At 37.3% G+C, this 25,891-nt stretch overlaps 1 protein-coding gene across 1 annotated transcript in view; it reads left to right on the forward strand.

The window, feature by feature from the left end:
* LOC124168785 (voltage-dependent L-type calcium channel subunit beta-1) overlaps positions 1-25,891 on the forward strand; it is a 788,354-nt gene that overhangs the window by 5,010 nt on the left and 757,453 nt on the right. The window contains exon 2 of the mRNA XM_046547091.1: positions 24,349-24,432. The gene's annotated coding sequence lies outside the window, so the exon portion shown is untranslated. The remainder of the gene's footprint in view (positions 1-24,348; positions 24,433-25,891) is intronic.

The raw sequence follows: 25,891 nt of genomic DNA on the forward strand, positions 1-25,891 counted from the left end.
AAATGAAGAGAAGCGTGTTTTTCCGTTTTTTTAATCCGTCGCCTACTTCTCGACCTATTTGCGGCGAAAACCCGACGCGCTGAACCCATTCGCTGATCAGTTCATGACGTCACTGACTCTTGCCGAGCGGCTCTCCGCTACTTCTCGACTTCGCGCATCCGTCTCACATGGTTCGTTGTGAAAAACACTCCAATGAGCGATTCTATCCGTCAAGGATCGGGTCTCTGAACGACTTAATAAACCATAACTTTAATGACGTCACTAACTCACGAAAGTGGGCGGAAAAATGTTCATTTTAAAGTTTTGAGAAATTGGCTTGATGAAGAAGACTTTTCTTTCCGTCGTCATTTACCTTTACCTTCCATTTCCTGAATTATTTTATTAAATTGCGATTCCGTGTCTGAGGGAACGACCCCATTCTGACTGGTTGCATGCTCGAATGAATGGATGGTGTATAACCTGCAGGAGGTAAAACTTCAAACAGTTTCCAACGGCTATTGAAGAATTTCTATCGGAACATAAGCAGTCCAAAACACACCTCTTGTCAAATAGAACACAAAACTGTGCACGCATAAAATAAAAATTATAAAAAAAGTCCAATTATGCTCATGTATAGGCAATATCTACTTTTCTGATCAATAAATACACTCACGCCAATCTTGCTTAAGGAAGCGGTAGCATCAAAACAATTTTTGAATGCATTTATTTGTTTGGTATATTTTTGTTTACAAAACATTTCGTCAACATTCATGGAAAATGACACATCTTTTCTCACGCCACAATATGTGCTGATGGAATTTATAATGAGGTGCATTCAAGCTCGAGAAAACATTAAGTGCAGAGTTTTAGGATAAGAAAAGATTCTTCATACAGAAAGGTCACAAGCAAATTTCGGATAAGTTAGAGGGTGACCGTGGATTTGGAAGTGGCGGTGTTACATAAATTTAAACTAGTAGGTATGACCAAAATATGAGAAAGGATGACTTTTTATTTTTAAGGTCAAAGTAAAAAGCTCCTAATTTTCGATTTATTAATCGTACACAGTGCATGAGTACCTATACATATTTTTTCAATGTCAAAGTAAAAATAAACATCTAGGTTAGAGAAAGAATACATATCAATGGCCTGTTTTGTGACCACTCCCTTGGTATTGAATAATATAACAGGCCTCCACTTGCACAAAATAAATTTAGAAATCAGATAATGGAAGAACACAAACGCAATTGGTCACACACGAGCAAAATATATAATAAATATGAATATATTTAGATTTTCGATATTATTTACCTATGGTCCCCCTGGCTTTGAGCCAATCCTCCCTCCCCAAAAAGATTCTTCTGGATGGAATTATCACAAGCTGCTATTAGGCTGACCTTCAGCTGATATCTTAACCACGCAGGATCAGAGGAAAATATATCTGAAAGCAAAACAAAACCATATCAGAGTTGTTAAAATATCTCAATAAGATTAATACGACAACAGAAGGTGTAAAAAATCATTTACAGTATAATGCATAAGATATTAATTTTAAGGGTAGGTAAAGAAAAGAATTAATTATAGCGATTAAGTAGTCATGTAAAGACCTGCCTTTTGCTTAACCTTTCTATTCCTGAAAATTTTCTGTAACTAGGATACAAGAAATTATATTTTCTTGCAGGAAATTATTTTACCTCTACATCTACATACTATCCCGCAAACCGCTTCAATAGGCGTGTGGCGGGGGATGTTAGGACACCAGCCGTTTACAAATAAAAATGAAGTGGTCGATGTTCTGCTTAGACGTTATCAGGTCCTTAATTGTTTGAGGGAAAAACGAAGTCCTTAACGTCTCCGTTCAGCAATATATCTCTCTTAATTTATCGTTTCTTTCGGACATATAGTGGGGTTCAGTGGCGCCGGCTCAATGGGGCCTGAGGGGGCCCGAGCCCCCCAAAAATTCGTTACAATTGTGAGGAAAAAATGTGTCAGGCTTGTCGATTTTCCCCGGAGTGTCCAGATATCGAGATTCGAGTGATCAGGGTTCTAATGTTGATCATATGACTCTTCTAAAATGCTTAAAAAACTTTTAAAAAAATTCACTACTTATAAAATTTACTGGGGCAAGGTCCTCGGTTTGGGCCCCCCCAATATTTTTTGTAAGTCGGCACCCCTGGTGGGGTTCTAATATGATGTTATCCCTGTCCCTTCTGAAGATCTACTCTCAATATGGGGTAAGTTTTCTTCATTCAAAACGAAAGGTATTGATTGCGATTCGTTACTCACTATTAGTGTATTCATTATATAAAAATTATTTGGTTTTAGAATCCCAGTTTAGACCAGTGTAAATGGTCAATTTTAACCTCATTTGAAAAAGGCCAGATTGGCGCCCATGCGATGCCACTCCACTTGACGTCACGGGGACCTGGATGCTATACGAGTAGTCAGGAATTTTACATCGTTTGAGATTACCAATTCATGCATAAGGCACACAGCTCAGGGAAACATGTCTTAATAATCACTTATTAAAATTGCCTAAGGACGGAAAGTTTCCTTCGTTTGATAGGGTATTAATAATAAATACTTTTTTAAGCCAAGCGCTGCCTGCTAGCAGGGTACTCTGCTACCTACTAGCAACCTGCATCGTAGCGGCGCTCATAGCCTCGCACCAAGGTGGCCTCACACAGCGGCAGCTGAAACCAGAATGGCGTCACACGGAGTTTTCCCAGCATTCATACTTAGCCGTCGCGTTTTCGCGTGCTTGAAAATTTTCACTTTTCATTTAATCGCGAAAGATATACATCGTCATTTAGAAATCTAAAAGCGTGAAATACTTACTCCAGGAGTAAAAATCTTTCGATTTATGCAATAAAATAATAGTAAACCGCCCCATTGCTTAAGCAATCTAAGCTTAGCGCGCATCCTCCAAGTCCCTAGCGGCTTCAAGCCTAATTTGTTCAATATCCGTATTACGCTTTCTGTACGCCAAAAGCAGTTTTTGACGAATCGCGAAGCTTTCCTTTGTGTTTCATTAAGATCATGGATTAAGTCTGCCTGCGCTGAATCTCATACGGTCGTAGCATATTCAAGGTGTGGCCCGACGAGTTTGAAAGAGCACCTCTTTGTACTTTAAAATATGAGGATGAAAATGCATTACAACCGGTAATTTTTTCACGGCGATTTCTTGAAACTTACACTATCATTTTAATATTTCCCGAGCACAAAACTCTGATTTACATTTTTCCTGCATCCCAAAGTTGAAAATTATGCCTTGTTATTTTCTCAGATGTAAAACTTTTCAATTCGAAATACAATGCTGAAGAACTACAACTCGATGCACCCTGAAAATGGCAAGAGATGACGACAATTTCAAGCGAGAAATTCGATATAAAGGCAAGTTAAAGTAATTCTTTCCCCACGAATTATTTACGGGAAGACTTCTCGGGATTATCATGGGTTTAATTTGTTGCATATCATCAATGTTTCAATGGACGTCTCGTCCATCGTACTCAGGGTAAATTTATAAGTTTTACTGTAAAAACGTTGAGATGAAACTGTTAACAATAACAACGATCAGTTTACTTCTGATCGGCTTGAAATATCGAGGTAATTCAGAATTTAAACTATAGGGGTGAGAAGCAAAGGGTACAATTGGTTTTCTAAACAGATTTAGCTTAAGAAATGAAGTAAAGAAAACAAAAAAGATCAACTAGATATTTGGTGGTGCATTTGATTTTCCACAAGATGTCAGCAAAGAACAGAGGCTTCCATGAGAATAAAATAAAATGGTAAATTTCCACACAATTTCATTTACAAAATACCGACCCGGTTTCGAAATACAACATACAACTCGATGCTACGAGTCGAAACCGGGTCGGTATTTTGTAAATAAAATTGTGTGGAAATTTACCATTTTATTTTATTCTCATGGATATAAAACATTTCCACCAGATAACGCCGGACACTGTGAAGGGGGCTTACTTACTTACAGAGGCTTACTTGTATCCCTTAGGCCAACCAAGTTTTTGTTCATTTCTTCTGACAATATCTGTGCCTAACTCTGTTTAGAAAAAAATTACTTGTATCTGTTGGATTCTCACCAAATCAATTGTTGTATCCGTTAATAATTACATCTCAACGTTATTTTCAGTCGAACTAATTCATTCACCCTGATGACGATGAGCGTGTCGTCCGTCCAAACGTTGGTGATATACAGCGAATTAAACCGGTGGAAATCCCGAGAAGAAACGCGACCAAACGCGAAATGACACCGGCAGAGAGGGCAGAGGACCTCTTATTCATACCATTAGGTTTCGAGGCAAATATTTTTTTCACGACTGTCCATCGTCGTCAGGACGAATGAACCAGTAGCGCGGTTAAAATAGACCATTGACCTTTGCATAAATTCCCAACAAGGTGAAAATTTACAGAAACGCTAAGAATACCACTTTTATGAAATCCAGAAAAGTCCCCATCGATCCCGTGAGTGCAAAAAAATTTATTCAAGGTCAAAGGTCACAAAAATGGGTTATTTGCAATTTTTGGCCAAACGGTAGTTATACGATAAAAATTGCTCGGACCAATATTGTAGATCAGGAAATTATCTACAAAATTGTCGCTGTAAAAGTTTCTCTAAGATTAACATTTCTGAGTAAAAACCGTTTGAAAGTTAGCTGGAGCTGTCCAATAATGTTTGAAGAGCGCAACTATATAGTCATTCACATTACGGAGAATACAGCTCAGGCTAACTTTCGAACGGCTTTTTCTCGGAAATTGTAAATATCAGATAAAAAAATATAGTGGCAATTTTTTAGACAATTTAATGATCTACAATTGTGGTCTGAGCAATTTGCATCGTAAAACTAACCGTTTGACTAAAAAAGCAATTAACCCATTTTGGTGACCTTTGACCTTGAATAAGATTTTTTGCACGCACGGGATCGATGGGGACTTTTCTGGATTTCATAAGAGTGGTATTAGTAGCATTCCTGTAAATTTTCACCTTGTTAGGAATTTATGCCAGGGTAGCCCTATTTTTTGGCCTAATTTGACCGGGCTACAGTTTGAATGAACAAAAACGTTGAGATGTAACTATAAAATAGTTACAACAATAGTTTTACTCGCGGTCGACCTGAAAGATCTAGGTAATTCAGAATAGTAATTGTTGTAATTGATAATAGTTACATACCAACCTTTTTTTCAGACAAAATTATTCACCCTGATGACAATGAACGAGTATTTCGTTAATTCATTCCATTAGTTTTCGAGGCAAAAACAATTTTCACCCGCAACGAGACGAAAAGCCTGGAGACATTGCCGCGAGCATAAACCTTCCCGTAATGCAATCAACATTCATAATCCGAGTCCGATGAAATTTGACCGGGGCGTACGGCGTTGCATTGGAGCATTAGGGCCTTATTAACACCCTCTCCTCCGTCTAAAAGGCCATTATTAAGGAGAGTCGAGCTCACTTTTCAGCTCGGCTGGCGTTTTCATCCTACGTAATCCCCTAATCCAGATATTAGAGCTGGGGGCTAGGGAAGGAGAGGCAGATAGGAAGGGGAAGTCGTGGATGAAGTTGAGGAGGGGATGAAGTGAGAAAATGAGAAATAAGACCCCCCCAACAAGATGTTTAGTAGTACATATTTTCGAACAAAAAATAAATAGAAGTAAAACTTCGACATTACCGCACATTGGGATTAATTTGAGTCGCAAAATAACTTGCTGGCAAGATTTTCAGTAAAATAATAAATTTATTTTCTTCTTTCTCTGGGCCGTTAAATAGACCTTTTTACGTTAAAATAGTAAATTTTAACCACACAGTTTTTGCACCACTGGGAAGAAAAACTGCGGAATTGTACATCGAAACACTGCATGAAACAAAAGACATTGTACGCAGTCATGCGCACGGGTGAAAAGTTACTGACAATTGGGAGTGGCAATTACTTGTGAGTGGCAATTGGGAGGTCCGGGTTCGAATCCCGTCTTACTCAAATATTTTTTCATGGTGAACTTCATCCTTTGGTGTATTTAGATAATTGAGTTTCTTTCATTTCCTTGGCCTAAATTTTTTATTTGATTAGTGCCTTGGTGCAGGTCTTTAAGGATTAAATGCAAAATATTTGGCCAACGGTGTATATTAAAATATTCTTTACATTTTTATACTTATATCACGGTATTTATGCAATGAATATAATTCGTTATTAAAGGAAATATAGAAATAATATTCATAAAAATATGAAATCCAAATCATAATAAATGCAAAAAAGCCCTCATGAAGCTATAAAAATATACCGAAGGTATAAATGTATACCGTAGGCCATATATTTGGCATTAAAGTTTTAAATACCCACATTCCAATACAATAATTAACGTTAAAATGTTCAATTTCAATTACTCAGTTTTTGCAATGATAGGTGACAAAACTGCGGAACGAAACCTATTTACTCTAAACTCTTAACTCTTAACTCTAACTAAACTCTTTGTAAAGAAGAAGGCATCCCCAGCAATATTTATAGTACCTAGTATTTTTGAACAAACTATTAATGGAAGTAAAGCATCGATAGTACAAAATGTTTGGCTTTATTTAAGTCCTTAATTACTCTCCAACAAGATTTTAAGAAATCGGCAACTTTTAATTACACCGTTTTTGCACTGTCACATAGCGAAATGGCAGAATATCACCATCTAAGTATTTAGTGGCGTAACTATTTGGGGGGGGGGGGTGAGGGGTATAGTTCCCCCCCCCCCCCCAAAGCCTCAGAGAAATAAAAATAATATTCAAAACTATTGCCTAATTTTAACTCACAGTAAATTTAAACGCAACCTTATAATTAAACCCAAATTTTAAGTGCTAAAATTATGTAAAATGTATTTGCAGGCATGTAATTTTTCAAAAGTTTTCCGCCATTCGCCCATCCCCTCTCATCCCCCCAAAGAGCATATTTCTTGCTTCGCCACTGTAAGTATTTATACTAGTCTCTTGCAATTAGCAAGCTTTGTGGCAGACGAGGGGAAGATATATGTATAACCTTGAAAAGGTCTCAAGATTCGTTAGGTGGTCCACGACACGTTATTTTGCAATGGAGAGCGGTCTCATTCACAGCGAAAAAAGTTCAGCTCGCATAAAAATCTAATATCGCTGCGTATTCCCTGAATCAATTAATATCCTCACTGCATGCAACCAAGATAGCGGAATAAACTACTTATGGCTCAAACCCATTAGGAAAAAAGCGTTAAAATGTCGAGTATGATATAATAGTGTGGTTTCCTATTATTTTTTTATTGCCTAAATCGAACGATATCATTACTCCTGGAGAACGATATCATTACTCCTGGAGAACGCATTTCACGCTTTTGAATTTTTAAATGACGATATCTATTTTTCGGATTAAATGAAAAGTGAAAATTTTCAAGCGCGCGAAAACGCGACGGCTAAGTATAAATGCTGGGAAAAGTCCGTGTGACGTCATTCTGGTTCCCGCTGCTGTCGCGTGAGGTGCCCTTGGTGAGAGGATATGTGCGCCGCTGCGATGCAGTCTGCTAGCAGGTAGCAGAGTACACTGCTAGCAGGTGCGCTTGGCTTGAAAAAGGATTATTGACACCTTATCAGACGAAGGAAACTTTCCAGTCATCATTGGCAGTTTTAATAGGTGATTATTAAGAGATGTTTCCCTGAGCTCTGTGCCTCATGCATGCATTGGTAATCTCAGATGATGTAAAACTCCTAACTACTCGTATAGCATCTGGGCCCCTGTGACGTCACGTGGAGTGGCATCGCATGGGCGCCAATCTAGCCTTTTTCAAATGCGGATAAAATTGAATATTGCCATTCGTCTAAACTGGGATTTCTAAAACCAAATAAGTTTTCAAAGGATAGTGAGCCTCTCATGGGCCAATAGGGCCAAAGATAGCTTTGAGCAGGGGCGGTCTGATGTGTTTGGGGGCCCTCGGCTGAGACTCATGATGAGGCTCTGTTAACCTTTTTTGGATCTTACCCGGAAATATTAAGGAAATTGAATGCCCGGAAATGGATTTGACGCTATTATGGCGCTTAAAAAACACGATAAAAGTTAATAAAATAGAAATTTCGCAAGAAAAAACACAACAAAAAGAGAGAATTTCACAGCTTATAAAATTTTATAATGTGTTATGGTTCTATTATATACTTGGTAGCGCTGTCATGGTTAACAAAATATATAAGAGTCAAATAACACCTTTATCAATTATGTTGCCTAAAATTTCTAATATATACATTCGAAACAAAAAAAAATTTTCCGATAAAATGTAAATAGTAACTTGTAATAAAAAAGACACACTGAGTAATATTTCACTTTTATAAAAAAAATTAAGGAAAGTGCCTTCCGGCACTGCTAATTTTGCCATGGCGTCACTGCTATTTATTGAATCTGCTCCTTGCAACTGCACAGAAATTTTAAAAACACCTCTTAAATAACCTTTTCGAATAACCCTTTCAAAAATCATCAGGTTCTCTTTATTCATTTGACAGCAATATATTAGTTAATTTTTAAATGACCTCTTTACACTTGGTATGTTATAAATTAATTAACTAATAAAAATCGTTTAAACGAGTTCCATAATTTAAAAAAACCAGACCGCTCCTGGGTTGAAGGTGTAACCTCAGAGTAAATACATATTTACAGGAGCGCTCTATAACCAAAAACAGAGATCTTAAAGGCTCAAAATTCAATAATATTACTATGGAAAATGGAATATAATAATAAGTGAAATACTTAATGAGAGATTTATAAATATTTATTTCACTTGTCATTTTTTATATCAACATAAATTTCGAAAATTTATACAAATGAAAAATGAAATACGTATAAAGAGATTAGATTAAAAATCCTGATATTACTCCGTTACCGTGATAATTATATTAATTTGAATTACGATTTCCAAACCAAATTAACAACATAAAAACTAACTCTATCGTTTTCGTCAGCTATACCTACCCATCACGTCATGATTTCACCTTGCCAATCTAAAACTCTTGCGTAGGAGCAAAAAATACCTCATGATTACATGTGTTCGAGAGGGTGTAACTGATATAGTATACAAAAGACCAGGAATAGGGAGATCCGGGTTCGAATCCTGGTTCAGGTAATAGATCTTTTCGTAACGAAATTTCTCCTTAAATGTTTATTGTGGCTTCAATAGTGGCGGGGCACAGTTCTTGCCAGCAAAACCAAAGGGCGCGGGTTCGAGTCCCACCTAGGCAGCTATCCCGTATCCAGGACATGAATGTTTGAAATAGTCGATTGTTGAAGGATCTAAGGTTTTCCTGGCGAATAGACTGGAGGAAGAGTTCTCGGGTTTCCAGCCGGGTCCAGGGGTTTTCCAGCACCGACGTTTCGAATTATTCGTCGATTGTTATTATTGTGTAAAGTTACAATGGCCTTTTAGTGCTTTTTCGTGGTGATGAATATAAATAAATTATGAAAAGGGATGCGTACTCCCGGAAATTTCCTTCATAAGTAAAATCTTCATGAGAGCATGAAGCGCTTCAGTGTGACTAGAGAATGGGATTCTTCACGCCGTGCTCGGGAAAGCTGTTTATGTGATAGGCTCTGGTCCGGTTGACGTTTTCATTAAAAAAATCCAAATTCGTCGGATGTTTTCATTAAAAGAAGAGGCATGGGAAGGGGGCCGAGAGGGTTTGTTGGGAGAATTTTGTCACGGGCGATGACCAGATACTGCCACGCTGAGAAAATTAATGCCGCAGAGGGAATTGCCGTAATTGCGGTCATATATTCAGGTCTTGAAAAGCAGCTGCTCAAGGCCCTAATTACTAACTGTTGATGAAATTAACCTGGATGAGCAAGTCCAGTGTGGATGCATATACCATGCACTGGTGATGATGTAAATGAACACTATTACAAGGGAATGCGCGATTTGATAGCAGCATTGTCCTTATTTGTCTCAAAACAAAAGTAGAAATGATGAAACAAAAATGAGCAGAGAGCTTTAGGAGAGAGAGGAAAATACTGAAAATCTATACATATAGCTGTGACATATAAGTGGGTGAGAAGCAAAGGGGTACAAGTGATTTCTTTTTTCTATACACTGTGATCCAAACACCACCATGATCAAAACAGTACATTGAGTAATACTGAGAATTCAAAATTAATACTCACTGGTCAAAAGATATCATCCTTATATCCTAGCGAAAGCGTATACAATCCTTTAGGCTGACCACGGCTTTCGTTGATATATGAAATTTTCTTCTGTCAATTATTGAAACTTTCTCATCAAACACATTTGAAAATAGGTAATAATAAGAACAAATAAAGCAAGATGCACCCAAGTACGGAAACGACTAATTTAAAAAATATGTTTGATTTTATTGTTAATATCTAATAATTTATTTAAAAAAATGAAATTTATTAACCTCCAAAATACAGGAACGACTAGTTAAGGTAAAAAAGTTATTTTCTCTTTTAAATAAAACGTGTCTTTTGAAAGAAAATGATACATCAGTGGTTTGGAAGTCAAGGGGTACAACTGATTTCTCTTTTCTATACAGAGTTAGGCACAGAAATTAGGTATAGAAAACAAACGAGATCAATTAGATGTTTAGTAGTGCATTAGATTTTCCACTCGATGTCAGCACAGAGCAGACTCACTCGTATCCCATGGAAACCATGTTTTTGTGTATTTCTTCTCACAATTAACTCTACTCTGTTGAGAAAAATATCACTTGTACCTCTTGGCTTCTCACCCTCCCTACATACGTATGTATTTCCAACAGTACGGAAAAATCCGTTTCACCATATCCATGAAAATAATTAATGAATATGGGGATAGCTATGTTGTGATAGTATTTCAACCCATTATCATTTAAGAATGCGAATGGCATGCGAAAGTAAGACTATATTAACTCTGTTTTACGGAACTATGTGATTGCTTCGATAGAAACGTCTTGCTTACCATGAACAGTAGAAGAGAATTCAACTAGAGGACTTAAAAATAGCGGCACGCATAACAAGTTAAAATATTTCATGTATCATGTTTATTTGAAGAGGATTCATAAAAAAATAGCTAATACAATTTTGTAAATGTACATGAAATATGCATTACTAGTGCTGGAGATGCTCGGAGCCTCTATTAAATTTACAATTGGATATTTTTTAGTCGGAGCATAAACCATGCGCAAGGAAGAGTACGTTGCTCAACACATATTCAATAGCAAAATATTTCAAACGAATTTTACATCAATGAAAACGAGTGAAAAACTTACAGCTTGACTACCAAATACATTGAATGGGATAATGTTTAATGTAGTACTAGTCATTTCTCACTAAGAGGGATAACATTACTAATTAAAGGAAAATTACGATTATTTCTAGAGTAACCCAGAAAATTGGATATTTCTGTATCTTTAGCGATAATACTTAAATTGAAATTAAGGAAATAAAACTTTGTAAGGTTCACTGATTGTTTAATTAAGGGCACGACCCGGGTTTCGTAACTTAGTTACATCGTCAGGTAACTAAGTTACGAAACCCGGGTCGTGCCCTTAATTAAACAATCTGTGAACCTTACAAAGTTTCATTTCCTTAATTCCAATATGGAGAGGTTTCACAAAGTAAAGCCTGAAGTTATTAGTTATATAATACTTAAACATTTCATTTCTTAAAGAATACATCATGCGAAAGTATAGACTTAATGAACGCGTTAAAGCCTTAATTAAGGGGACTATATAGCCAATTATTTTATTGCAGGGTAATCCAAGCACCACAAAATACATTCACCAATTGATTTTTCACATTTTAAGTAACAAGTAATCCTTTTGGCCCTTTTTATTTTCATAAGTCGGGAAATAAAAACTTCGACCAAATCGTAAAAATTCTTTGCCATTGTTTTTAAATACACAAACGTGATAGCGACTAATACATTTGCCATTTGATCGGCTGTAGGGGTAAGAAATTTTAATGAAATTTTGACAATTTCTAAATTTACGACGATTTTTCAAATTAATAATGTTGTAAAAATAAATTTTTAATTAGATTTTATTTTAATTTATATTTTATATTTAAAATATAATATTTTTTTAGTTACCCGACGTGCTTCTTAAAAAAAACACGATTCTACAAGTTTTGTTGAACCTCCCAGCCTATGCTATTCCACTGTCTATTTCTTCCTAGCTTCGTCTATCGTTAGTAATTCGGGTGCCTGGGTGACTAAACTATTTCCCCTCTTCAATAATTTGTTTTCCTGGTACTCATGGCTGAGTAAACCTTCTTCAATAAGGCGAAACACGCCGAGTATAATTACAGATATGTAAAAGATCCATTAAACCATAAACGTATTGCATATCTAAAATGTAAAACCTGAAGGAGATAGTTGTATTTGGGTGAAGTTGATCCGTTTACAGTCTGCACAGCTAAGGAAGGAACTTCAGTGCCATCTTTTGGCACGGGTCACTTACACCGATTACATCGCAAATGTGGAGAGAGCCAAGCTTTGTGTTCTTTGGAGAAACAACTGGGTAAGACAGAGATCTCTTCACGCCGAGAGAAAGTGGCAATGCGTGACAAGCGAAATTTTCTACTCGGAAAGAATAATTACGATTCATCTAAGAGACGAAATATAAACTACTCACATTAAAAAAGCGTTCGTCGCTAGAATTCCCGTTTATTATAATTAACCAGCCGAAATTTTCTCCCCGATTAATATTTTATGGATAATTTGTGATGATAATTCCTAAGCCGGTACCGTTTGAATAAAAAAACCTAACGCAATCAAAGAGGTCTAATGGAATACGTTCATCGCCGCAACAAAATTCCGCAATTTTACCGAGTGATTATTCACTGCCCATTGAAGTAACATTTTCACCTAACTATCTCAATTTACGTTTGTGAGAGTAGAAAATATGACTTTACCAGTCATATATTACTTACTTATTGTTAAGAGTTACAATCACAATAGTAAGTAGGGTCTGAGGCTAAAATTTAAAATCAAACCAGTTGTTTTACTAGATAAATAATTAGGTTACAGTTAGTACCACCCTGTAGCCGATGCCTTATTTATAAAGCCACAATTCTTTCATCGCCGACAATACCAAGGGAAAGAATGACAAAAGTTTCCTTTCGATTTGGGAGATTCAAAGATTTCTGTCCGAAACATTCATTACGTTCTTAAAAGGCCAATTGACCCAGGTCATGGAAAAAATAGATATTGTGGGCTGACCAATGACCATGGAACGCCAGAAGCAATCACTTCGGTGACGCAAACTACAAAATGACCCCATCCAGTGAAATTTCACATTGGAATGGGAAGAAAATGATGAAATGCAGCTTTTCATGGAATAACCGTGAGGAAGCGTTTTGAATCATGAAGGTAATTTTCTAAGTTCCAGAAAGAGGGACAAAAAAGTCATCCTTCCTGTTTTCTACGCAAGGATATGAATTTCAAGGCTTCAATGCATAAATGAAAAAAATGAGTAAGCTTTTGAAACGATTACATCCTATGGTCTCCTAATTATTTGCTGCAGTAGATAAAAAACACCCCTCACGTAAATACAAAGTTACAATATATACACAGCAAAGATATGAATTTATCACGATTAACCTACAATTTTAATTGCTCTTTCATGGCGATTTTAGAAACTATTTCGTGAAATTCACCCTGCTAACTAATTACATCCTCAAATATTGCCAGGGTAGTTGAATTATAGGGAAATTTTTAAGGGCTATTGATGAAACTGAATTACGTTCAATATCTTGATGTCTTGGAGCATGCCTTTTTGAATTATATATTGAAAATAAACACAGAAATAATGAAATGAAAACTTCATTAACAACAATAAAATAACCAAGCGTTATTGATTTTAGACAGGTTGGTTTATGGACCCCAAAAGTTCCATTGATGCTTAATATGAAATCACATCATTTCGCTGAAAAAATAAAATTATAACAGTAGACTAAAAAAAAGATACATTGAAACAAACAAAAAACCAACTATGTGTACACCGGAAGGTATCATATTTCTTTCAATGCAATTTAGTTAGGGCCTACACAATTAATTTTAGCAAGTAATCGGATTTAGTTTATTATCAGGCCATCAACTAATTGCTCTTGCTTTGACACCACTCTACCCTTTATTATGAACAAAAGTTCCATTTTCTGCCCCAAGCATACATTTTAACTAATTATGTGGAGCAAAAAGAGTGACAGAAGATGTATGGAAGTTACAACCACATTAATAGGAGCAGTACCGCCATTTCCTGCTGCAAGTATACTTTTTGGATTATTATAGAGTGCCAGAAGAGTGATGGAAGATATATAACAGTTCCAATCATATTAATATGCTATCCAAGCGCGCACGTAGGAATTAAGGCTGGGGGGGGGGGGGGCTTTAGGAGAATCTAATACTGGGGGGTATGGAATACAGGAGGTGCGAATCAAGGGCGTACCCAGGATCATAACTAGGGGGGACAAGCCATGGTCTAGGTGGGGGACAAGCCATGGTCAAGGAGGGGGGGGGGGCAAGCCATGGGATTTTTGAGATTATTTCCTTGAAAAATAGTTTTATTTCAGTTACATATCTTATACTAATATATATATCATTTTTGGTGGGTTTAAAGAAAATTTGTTGAATACTTTCGTTTCAATTCAGTACTGATTTGGCGTACAGACTTTTACGATTTTTGCCTCTTGAGGGGGGGGGGGTTGTCCCCCCCCCCTTTCCCCTCGCTGGGTAAGCAATTGGTGCGAATGCCCTCCCCCAGAATTTTTTTTTGAGAAATGGTTAGTTTCACGGATTTCTGAGGGATACTTTATTAATCCTTACGCTATTCTATAAGTAATATTTATCCAAATTAAATTTTAAAATTTCTCTGAGCTCTAGGAGGGGGGGGGTGTTCTATCCCCCAAAACCCTCCATCGCTGCGCCACTGGTGAACAGTACCTACTTCGCTGACTTATTACAGTGCGCCACAAGAGTGATAGGACCACACTGTACCATTGACTCCATTACCACGCGAATAACTCCAATCCCGATCGCCGCGGAGGAAAACCCGTGAGGTCGGCCACATCAGCGACTGCACGTGCAGTGGGCGCGGTCCGTCGCCGGGTCTCGTGAGAGGCCAGACCGCGCACTTGAGGGGCCCGCCTTCGAGACGGGGGAGGGGTAAAAGGAGGGAGGAGGGAACGCATGCGAAGGGGTGGGGGTATTCGTGGGAAAGGGGAGAATGTTTGGCTGTCCCTCTTCTCGCTGTCCGAATCAATACTTATGGGGGAGGGGGAGGGAGTTGAAGGTGGGGGAAGGGTGTGGGGCAAAGTAGGGGGAGGCGCCAGCGCTACTCCCCCCACCCCAACCTCCCCACCCACCCCACCCAATCTCAAACCCTGGAGTCTTGAACCGAGCTTACATTGAACCGTAACTTTAAGGGGATTACCCCGTGATATGAAAGAGAATTACCCCGGGAAGTGAATGAGTAGTTTTAATTCCGATAATCGAGTACTCTGATGAAAATACATCTTATCTATGACCAGTGACGCAGCTAAGGGGCTGTTTAGGGTGATAAACCCCCCCCCCCAGAACTCAGATAAATTTAAAATTTTAATCCATTTCACTTAATGGGATAAATATTACTTATAGAATAGTTTAAGGATCAATAAAATATCCCACAGAATGTCGTAAACCATTTACTTTAAGAATTTTCTGGGGAAGGGCACCCGCACCTCCCGTATTCCATACCCCCCAGTGTTAGTAGCGCCTAAAACCCCCGATAAAACTACCCCTATCCTTAATTCCTAGCTGCGCGTCTGTCTACGACGTTTGAACAATTATAGTCTCCAAATAAAATTAAATTTTGAAAGTCGATGGTTTTAACAGCGAAAATGGGAAATACCCAAGAGTCTTAAACCCCGCTTATGTTGAACCGTAACTTTAAGGAGATTACCCCATGATATGAAAGAGTATTACCCCGAGAAGTGAATGAGTAGTTTTAATTCATATAATTTCGTACTCTCTGATGAAAATACATCATATGTATGACCGTTTGAGGAATTCTAGCCTCATGATAATAGTATTTTTGAATGTCCATGATTTTTTATTATTATAAAATTGTTGCGAGTAGGCCATTGGGTTGTTGATAACATGAACAATGTTCATTTAATATATGAGTAGGACAATGTACTCCATTATAAAAAAAACCCTCCGGTGAAAATAAACCATATCTATGATCGTTTGAGGAATTCTTGCCTCAGAATAATAATATTTTTGAATGTCTATGGATTTATTATAATTATAATTACGAAATTTTTGCAAGTAGGCCATTGGCCTGGTGGTAACAAGTACGTAGGATTAAAATGATTGATAACACTACAAAAAAACCTTTGAAAACTTTCACATTGAACCGTACTTTAAATGGTACTTTAATTCCTCCATGAAATAAATGAGTATTTTTCTAGCCTCAAAACAAAATCTACTTTTGACAGTCGATGATTTTTAACAACGGAAATTTAAAAATGCACTGGAGTATTGAAACCTGCTTACATTGAGCCGTAACTTTAAGGGGATAACGCCGTAAATTAATTAGTTCTTTTAATTGTGATAACCTCGTACTTTGGAATGAATCTATACCATATCTATGATCCTTTGGAGAATTCTAGCCTCTATATAAAAATAATACATTAAAGTCCATGATTTTTAACAGCGAGCATGAGGAATAAAAGATAAAATCATCTATATTTCCATACATTACGCCGTAATTCGTAATCAAACTCAAATTGGGTCCTCAAAGGCTAAAATATACAAAATCGAAATAACAGCAAAAGTATAAAATTTGATAAATTAAGGCAACGCGGTTTTTATCTTCACTAAAAGCTTGATAGCTTACAAAACCCATATTCCCTAAAAGGCTTCCCTTTCTGTCTTGCGATTGCAATGTCATTGGGAAATCTCGGCAAGCTAATTATCCTCCAATGAATGTCTTGAAATATCTTCCAATCTCTTTGATTTAACAAGTAGCTTGCACGATGTTGTACAGTAAAAATTACGGGAGAAAGAGTAAATCCTTTTCTCACTATGCACGCATTCACTATGTAAACAAAATAAACCTTATACTTACTTTTCACATGTTGGTTCAGATATGAATACAGCTATTTGGGGCGTCAAATGAATACCTTGGATCTTGAACCATATTAATACTAAACCATAACTTCAACGCTTCATGTATTTTGACTTAGTTAGAGGTACTTAAACCCATGTTACAGAAAAACTTCTTTTATGAATCATATACATATGATACGCCTTGTCCCCACCTTTTTATCGTTAGCTGAGCAGAAAAAGGTCTTAAACTTTACTTAAAGCCATAGCTTGAAAGATTTCGCGTCATTATTTGCTTCTATCTCCGCACTGTTTGATAAAAGTACGCAATCTCCATTAGCGCGAATACAACTCTTGCCCTCATCACATTTTCATCACGAAACTACTCATGAAAGAGTGCGCCTCGTAATTGCGAAAAGGAGGGAAGAGAAAATCAATATACCTTTTACTCGCATTAATGCAGCAAGTTTACTTCAAAATTCGTATTTGGTGCACAAAGACTTAATGAAACAAGGTGGACAGAAATTAATCTAAAAATGGAACTAACGTGAAATAATTTAATTATAAAGATCAGTCTTGAGAACTGCATACATTGAGTCGCGGCTTAAAGAAGGTTTTGATAACGTAAATATAGACGGCTTATAGAGGGATTGAATTGGATATAGATTTATCAAGACGCTACCTTCTACAAATATATTTTATCACTCCAAAACTTGGTATTAAAATACTTATTGTTCGAAGGAAAAACGAATTTCCATACCTTTCTTTTGGCCAAAATATCTCTCTTAATTTATGGGGTCTGTCGGACCTGGAAATAGAGGAGAGGTTCTAATATTATGTTCTCCGTGTCACTGTGAAAGTTATCTATCCTCAATAGGGTAGTTTCCTTCATCAAAGAAAACAAAAGGCATTGATGGCGATTCGTTGCCCACCATTAGTGTATTCATAATACACAAATTATTTGGTTTTTGAAATACCGGTTTAGACGAATGGCAAGGGTCAAATTTTATCCTCATTTGAAAAAGGCCAGATTGGCGCCCATGCGATTCCACTCCACGTGACGTCACAGGGACCTAGTTTCTACACGAGAGGATAGGAGTTATGCATCGTCAGAGGCTACCAATGCATGCATGAGGCACAGAGCTCAGGGAAACATGTCTTAATAATCACCTATTAAAACTGGCTAAGGTCGGAAAGTTTTCTTCGCTTGATAAGGTATTAATAAACATTTTTTAAGCCATGCGCTACCAGCCAGGAAGGTACTCAGCTACCTGTTAGCATCCTGCGTCCTATCAGCGCTCAGAGCCTCGATCAAGGTCACCTACCAGGCGGGAGGGGGAACCAGAAATGCGTCGCACGGACTTTTTCCCCTCATTCCTACTTACGCGTCGCGTTTTCGCGCGCTTGAAATTTTTCACTTTTCATTTGATCGCGAAAAATAGATATCGTCATTTAAAAATCTAAAAGCGTGAAATACGTACTCCAGGAGTAATAATCTTTCGATTTAGGCAATAAAAAAATAATGGGTAACCACCCTATTGCTCAACCAATCTAAGCCTAGTGAGCAGCCTCCGAGTCTCTAGCGGCTTCCAGCCTAATTCGTTTAACATCTGCGTAACGCTTTCTGTACGCCCATAGCAGCTACTATACATACCATGAACATATCAAGATGACAACTTCATTTTTAAATATATACCTAATACGTTACGAATAATAACAAAATACGACCGTTTGAGCGGAAGTGATACGTCCTTTTAATGCTCCAAAAAGCCACGTTACGGCGAAATAAAATACGACATATCATTATACGAAGTATCTTTTCATTTTATCGATACAAAACAGAGAGCCCATTACTGGAAATCAATGATTGGAGGAAAATTTTCCCAATATACGGTCGCTCATGTTTCATATCCGACGCTCAGCCTCCTGCCTTACAATTACATTTCAATTCATCATCATCAATTATGAGCAGATATTATAACTTCACTACCTCTTCTTAAAAATGAAGTAATTTTTTTAAAGATGAAACATATAAGATTTGCACTATTTTTCTTCCAATATTCTCAGTCTTTCTCCCCTAAATGGAAACGTTCGAAGAATTAAGACAAGATAGAAAAACATATCAGTATACTATAATATAGACGAAGTTATACAGGGTTTGAATGTGATATAAATTTATCGCTATCTTCCAAAACTATCACATGCATGGGATATCTATGTTCATTGATTGAATAGCATAAAGACTGATCGTAATGGCTGCGGCGCTTTCCTGTATTTATCAATTACCTTTAAAAGTAAAGGAAAGAAATTATGTGAAATACTTCAACGCGGTTAAACACATATGTTTGTTTTTATTTTAAGCATTTTAAGCGAACATAAGCAGTGACGTCATGGCAAAATCAGCAGTGCCGGAACGCACTTCCCTTAACTTTTTTTACAAGTGAAATATTTCTCTGTGTGTTATTTTATTACAAGTTATTATATACATTTTATCACAACATTCTTTTGCTTTGGCTACGAATGTGTGAATTAGAAATTTTGAGGTAACAAATTTGATAAAAGTGTTATTTTACTTTTATGTCTTTTGTTAACCACTGCTTAACAAAAAAGGTTAGCATATCCGGCACCATGACACCACTGTACATAACATCTCAAATATGAAAGTCACTACGCGGACTTGGTCGAGATACTTTATTTCAATGAAATAAAAGGAATATAGAACCGCATACGCTATACCAATAAAAAAAATAGGGGTCGCAAAGTAGGGGTCAGGAGACAGTTGCAGTGTTTTCTGACTTAGTGCAATCAAAATAGGGAATTTTCTGAGTTTTGCATTAAGTTTAAATTCGAACGAAGTTGATTAACACGACTCTCTCCGTTTCATATAACAAACATCCACGTTCAATCGAAAAGAAATCGATCAGACTGTGAAATGGCCCTTGAGATTTTGAAAGGGGATATTCAAAATGTCGCCGGAATAGTTGCCATGGCGACAAGGAATCGGAGGATAATATTTAAGCAGGCACGATCCAAATTTAAAAACTTAAAAAAAAGAGAAGAAAATCATTTTCCGAAGATGAGCTGATGGAATGAAGGAGAATAGCCGTGACAGGGATGAAGTAAGGATATGGGGGAGGGATTACACGGGAGGTTATGAGGGTCGACCGGATAGGGCGCTTTACGAGATGAAGGCTTTCAGGGCCTTGCGGAATCATCGGAGGGGGAAAGAAGGGGGTTCAGGATTCGCGCGGAAGGGTCTAGGCGCCGCAATCCGACTCCCATCTTCAGCAGGACCCAAGACGCAGAGCCGATCGTTTCCTGGCATTAATTTCCCTGGACTTAACTCAAATTGCACTCTCGAAGTGGAGGGGAAAGAGATAGCTTGGACGGGGGAAGTCTTCTGGCGACCACGGAGTGTCTGATTCCCTTGCGCAGCGATCAGTGATGGTAGAAAGTACCGAAAGAAAACGTAATCGGGCTCAGTTACAAATAAATTGTGTATTACAGAAACATAACAAAAAATAACCTAGAAAATGACTTTGAATGTCGAAAATGTGGTCCGTAGTGGAATTGTACAGTAAAGTCTGGAAAATACCATTCGCAGTTTATAATTCTATCAAGGGTAAATTCAAAAATTTGAAAATTTTAGGGAATGCAAGAAAAATTTTACTTACTCCCGTAATTTAGGATTTCTATACTAAGTGAATAATTTGATGCTCAGTCTAAAGCCATTAAAATATTTGCAGCTGAGTATTTTCTATTCCAAACGATGTATTTAAAATTGTAGATCCATCAGGTGCTAATAGTTACAATCGAAAAATAATTCTTTGCCATAAACGATGAAATTAATTTGTGTCACTTTTCACTTATTAAAAAAGTAATAATAAGAATTAGATTAACGATTTCAATTACCTTTTAATTTTACTCCTGTACACTATGCAATCGCAATCAATATCTTCTCAAACAGTGAGTACTAACTTGCAAACCAGTGTTTTAACTATTCTTCAACACCATTGCATAAAATGATAATTTAAAAGTAATTTAGGCACTATAGAAATTAATAAATATGTTCTACTAAAAATTTACACCAGTGAAGTAGATTATTGTAGCTGGAACTGCCTTTCGCTTAGCGCGCGTGGAATTCAATTTTTCACTTTTTGATTACTAAAATGTTGCATTGATCAAATGGAACGATTGCTCGCAGGGGATCGGGTTGGTGTGGCGGCTAGAGTTTTGGCTTCCCACCCCGTTGGCTCGGGTTCAAATCCCGGCGGCGGTAGAGAATTTTCAGAGACGATCCCTGCTTGAATGTTGTGTGGAGGAAATTTCCAGCGCCCCGTCCGTCGGATGGGACGTTAAGCTGTGGTCCCCTTGGCGTCTTTCGTTAAGAGCAGGCTAATGCCGACGCTGGGTTTCTCTCCACCATTACTTCCATAACCTTTCCTCATGACGCAAATGACTTCAGCTGTCGGTCGCCTCCTCCAAATACCACACCGATTACTCGCAGGAGCTTTTAAGCAGATTAAAATAAAAAAATACTTTAAAATATGTACCAAACAGAATAAAAAAATACCAAAGATGTAATTGTTAACCGCAATTGGATTACTTTTACTCCGTTGCATCACATCACTGGTAGCTATGGAGACTTCGAACATATAAGCAAACAAATGGTCACCTTCTTTTATACACCAATAGACGTATATAAGAAGGGGGCTCAGGAATCAAGTTCCCCTTCCGAAATGAGGAATAACTAAGCACCGCAGTCCGATTTAGTTAAAAAATCATTTAATAAATCGAGGGAAAGCTGCGGAATGCAGTGATGGTACGCCGCACATATTACAATTTAAATGTTAAATATAACGGTGATTACTTACTAGAATGAGTCAATATAACCCTATATTGATCTAAACTATCCCGTCTTCAACCGATTCATCATTTCAAGTTATCGTTTAGTGATACTAGCCGATGTAAGCGCGAGAGAAAGATAGACTTAATCCCTAAGGGCCGAAATGGCCCAGCTGAATTTGATGAACATTCCTGAAGTGTTTTGAAAGGCGATAACGCCTCATCTGCGATCTGCATTAGGGCCAAACCCTATTTTGATCCTAGTTTGGAATTGCTAACGGTAATCCCCTCAGGGGAAAATATAAGGGTAGTTCCCCCGCAGTAATGATCTACATACGCCATTAGATACGCCCCTTTATGTTCTTAGCACTCATTTGGGGCACCCGAGGAACTGATACGGTGTTTGAACTCAAGACTCGGGATCAGCATGCAAGCGTTCAATGCATTAGGCTACCGTTCTCCACCACAGTTCAATAAAATATTTAATTAAAGAATTTAAAAAATAATTCTGTAAATGACGACGAAAAGTCTTCCTTGACGATGTCTTCGTTGCTCAGCCATATTAGCATATCATTAAACGTGAAGCAACTCGAAAGTTGCCGCTCAATTTTCACGAGTATATGACGTCATTGGATTTCAGGCTCGCTTAACTCGCTCAGAAAAACCCGATCATTGACAGAAAGAATCGTATACTAGAGTGATAATAAAAATGAACCACGTGAGATAGATAAGCAAGTCCAATGAATAGCGTAGACGCGGTGAGCCACTCATTGTCAGTAAGAGTCAGTGACGTCATTAACTTACCTGCGAAAGGGTTACGCTCGTCGATATTTCGACGCAAATACTTAGCTCGAGAAGTAGAAGACGGATAGAAAACCGTAAAAAATGGGTATCCAAATTTTTCAGACGCTATATCTGTGAATCCATGCACGAGCTCATCCTGAGAGAGAGATAATTGAAAATATCCTGTGGTGGAAATTCATACTTAAGGCTAATATTTTCAGCAATTAAAAGAATAATTTTCTTCAAAGGGGCCGAAATATTACATTAAAGGGCGGAATGAACTCGTATTTAAGACTATATAAAAGAGGCTAGGCGTGGGCAACTTCTACAGGAAGCGTCTTCATTGACGACTCTATGAATACGACCCCAGTCACATGATAGAGGGATTAAAAGGAGGAATTGGCTGACTCACCAGTAACCTTCACCCCATCTCACTAAATCGCTTAACACATACTGTCTTTCTAAAATGCGCACCGACTCAGCGACACTGGGAACGAGCGTAGAGTATGACCCATTCCCACTTCTCTTGTAGCCATTCCTTTTTTGACTAGTTTAAACGACCCCATTCGCTGCCATCACTATAAGGGGATTAACCCCTTGCGCTGTAATGACGAGTCTAGCTCGTCATGAACTTTCGACGCCAAACCGCTCAATGACGAGTGTATCTCGTCATCGGATTTTCATAAGTTTAGCACTATTTAGAGGAAAAATATAATTAATTTGAAAGCTTAACAATGTTAAAACATTCATAGTATACATGAATAATTAATTATTCATGAAACATGATGCATTGGAAGGATTAAAATGATTTTATGCGAGTGGCTATAGCCGTGTTCTCCATGTTTAATAATCACATTTTATTTCAAGGTGCTACATTGATTACAAAACATAATTTCATTACCAATCATTTAAAAGAGAACCACAGAAAAAATAAATAGAGAATAGGAACACGATATTCCGAAAATTAAACGAAGTGGAAGGGGATAAGAAACGCTTTCCTGACTTCCATACCGCCATCCACACTTCTCTTTCACCGTTTTCCCAACGCAGAAGCCTTCTTAGAAAGACTTTCCTCAGTCCTAATTTGTGATACACTTACTTACTTTACATTACTCGATTCGGATTTTATTTTAATATTTCCACCTTCCACTATATCACATCGGAATCAGTTGAATCTATTCAGAATGCTTGATAAGATATCTTGTATGAGACTGAAGCAGAGACTAAAGGCGTTGGCGTGTGAATTTTACGCGTACAGGATAAGGGATCTAGATAATCTCCCAAGCCAACGAGCGCTCCTTCTTGGAGACGCAAGATAGCGAAGAAAGTAAGAAAAAAATTTGAACGAAAACCTCAAGAAAATATTTCTAAGAGCGAACAAATTTTTCAACTGGAAACAGATCTAGTAGTATTGGTAGTGTTTTTCCTTTTTTATTCTTTAATATGCATTTTTTTTATCCTTTAATATGCATTGAAGTTGATTTTCCGTGGATCGCCATGTTTTTATATAATGAATACACTAATGGTGGGTAACGAATCGCAATCAATGCATTTCGTTTTCTTTGATGAAGGAAACTACCTTATTCTTTATTGTAGCATTTGTTCCCCTACCCTTCATATATAATCACCACCTCAGATCCTCAATATCGTCACTCTTTTGTTTTGCAGACTACCCCTCGGGGGAAACACAAGAGGAAATGCAAGCGATCTCCAGGCAGCCTCTCGGATAGCTCCGGAAGTTTCATTCGTCAGGTAAGACGTGTTTTGTTTTTCTCCCCATTCTGAAGACTTTCCACGCACCCAGCCATTTAAAATTGCAATGAATGCCAAGTGACAACCCGTTTTGAGCGCACTTCTGGGTGTACTAATAATGAATATCAACGTAAATTACCCGGAAATCCTGCACATGGCACTGAACTTGAAATTCATGAGAAAAACAGAGGCATTTTTTCCGTTAGTCATGACGCATAAACACACTAACTATACCCAGAACTAACGGCGATATAGAAAAGCTTTAATGGGTATTAATTAAAATTATTTTAAACTAAAATGTCATCATAAAAGAATGGTGTGGTTTCAGTAATTCATAGGAAGATATTTCATAAGGAAATTTCAAGATGTCGTATTGGTGTCCCTGGTATCCTCAAACCCAAAATTTTGTTTATCGGTAGTTGTAACTACAACGTAGTTCTTGTATTGTTGTTGCTGTGAGTTTAGTGCCTTTACATGTCCTCAGATAAAGAAAATAGAAAAGGCGTTTCATGAATTTCTTAAATTTAAAAAAATTCATTAATTAAAAAAAAATGGGGACAATTCCATAGCTGGATCTCTTTTGCTATGAACTGAATATGGTGAATGGCAGCTCTTTGAATCATTCAAACACATCTAAATCAAGTGCGTAGTTTTAAAAATTATTTGCTTGAAAAAATATTTTTTTTCTTAAAGATTTTTGCATTTTTGCTTCTGGGGGGCAGCTGCCTCCTCCTGCCCCTCGCTGGGTACGCCCAGGATCTACAGTGCAACCTGAGCAACCGCACCAATATTTTATGATGAGCTTGTATAATTAACTATTTGGTCTAACTTAAAATGCGTGTTCCAGCTTTGTTAAAATTTTACCAATGTTTTTACGTCCCGCTGTTAAGTCACTCTCTATTATACGGTGAGAATTATCGCGAAGGTCATAGGATCATTGCCTCTTTCTTTCTTGTGGTTTTCAGGTCCTCTTATTCAAACTCCCCCAACAGGAACCGTTCTGGAAAGTTCCTCTCAAAATACGTTTGAGATAGTTCGCGTGAGAACTGAATTGTGCATGCTCTGATAACCTGACGAATGGTTTATTTTTTGAGTTTTTCCAGCACGCTATTGACAAGATTGTACAAAGAACATTATTTATTGCTGTGCATGCTTGACTAGGAAAAGAAAATACAACAGAAAACTAGATTCAAGAGCAGAAATCAAGACTACCTGTTCATTATACTGGAATATCACCATGGATTTCACCAAATCTTCTTATCATCAATTACTTCCCGAAGATATATCACATACAAAATCACCTCACAGTTCAAACGCTAATGCTATAAACTCATACAATCAAATAACATATCAATATATGTGATTTCTTAACTGTTGAAAAAATTATTACATGGCGATATAACAAGTTTACTTTACAGCAACCTTGATACTTAGCCTTGAAAAACCTTGCTATTCAGAT

Source organism: Ischnura elegans, chromosome 12, assembly GCF_921293095.1.
Source record: "Ischnura elegans chromosome 12, ioIscEleg1.1, whole genome shotgun sequence".
NCBI classification, from domain to species: domain Eukaryota; kingdom Metazoa; phylum Arthropoda; class Insecta; order Odonata; family Coenagrionidae; genus Ischnura; species Ischnura elegans.